We start from the raw sequence: 1,279 nt of genomic DNA on the forward strand, positions 1-1,279 counted from the left end.
TTTGCTGTAAAAGATCAAGCTAAGAGGTGGTTAAATAACCAACCCACAGCAAGCATAAAAACATGGAAACAGCTGTCAGAAAAATTCCTGAATCACTATTTCCCTCCAAAACAGATGACACAGCTAAGGCTAAGCATCCAAGGCTTCAAACAAGGAGATAATGAATCCCTTTATGATGCCTGGGAGAGATACAGAGAGATGCTAAGAAAATGCCCCTCTAAAATGTTTTCAGAGTGGGTGTAATTAGACATCTTCTACTATGGACTTACAGAAAAAGCTCAGATTTCTCTAGATCACTCAGTTGGTGGATCTATACATATGAGAAAAACAATTGAAGAAGCTCAAGAGCTTATTGATACAGTTGCCAGAAATCAACATCTGTACCTAAGCAGTGAATCTTCCATGGAAGAAGAAGCTAAAACAGTAACTGCAAAACTCAGTCCGGTGGATCAGGCTAATGAAATTAATCAACAATTCTTAGTCCTGTGGATCAGGCTAATGAATTCAATCAGCAATTAGACTTTCTAACCCAGCAGCTAGCCGAATTCAAGGAAATACTACATGAAACAAGAATGGCTAACAGGAACATGGAAGTACAGTTAAAGCAAACAAAAAGGCAACTGTCAAAACAAATAGCAAAAGAATGCTAAGCAGTTCAATTAAGAAGTGGGAAAATATTAAATACCTCACTTCAAAGCAGCAGGAAGCCAAGAAATGAACAAATGGCTACTCAAAATCCCTCTGAGGACAATCAAAGCCCAGAGAGGAATAAGGCTGGCGCTGAACGCCCAGATCATGCTCATTTCTGGCGTTCAACGCCAGAAACAAGCATGAATCCAGCATTGAACGCCCAAGGAAAGCATAGTCCTGGCGTTCAGATGCCAGTAACAAATAAGGAGTTGGCGTCTAATGCCACTCCAGCTTCCACCCCTGGCATTCAAACGCCAATGGGGGATCAGTCACATACAAGTGCTGATAACAACCCTTCTAAAAAGGCTTCCCAAACCACTTCTGTAGGTAATAAACCTGCAGTAACTAAGGTTGAGGAATATAAAGCCAAAATGCCTTATCCTCAAAAACTCCGCCAAGCGGAACAGGATAAGCAATTTGCTCGCTTTGCAGACTATCTCAGGACTCTTGAAATAAAGATTCCGTTTGCAGAAGCACTTGAGCAAATACCCTCTTATGCTAAGTTCATGAAAGAGATCTTAAGTCATAAGAAGGATTGGAGGGAAACTGAAAAAGTTTACCTCACTGAAGAATGCAGTGCAGTCATTCT

Source organism: Arachis duranensis, chromosome 9 (genome assembly GCF_000817695.3).
Source record: "Arachis duranensis cultivar V14167 chromosome 9, aradu.V14167.gnm2.J7QH, whole genome shotgun sequence".
NCBI lineage: Eukaryota > Viridiplantae > Streptophyta > Magnoliopsida > Fabales > Fabaceae > Arachis > Arachis duranensis.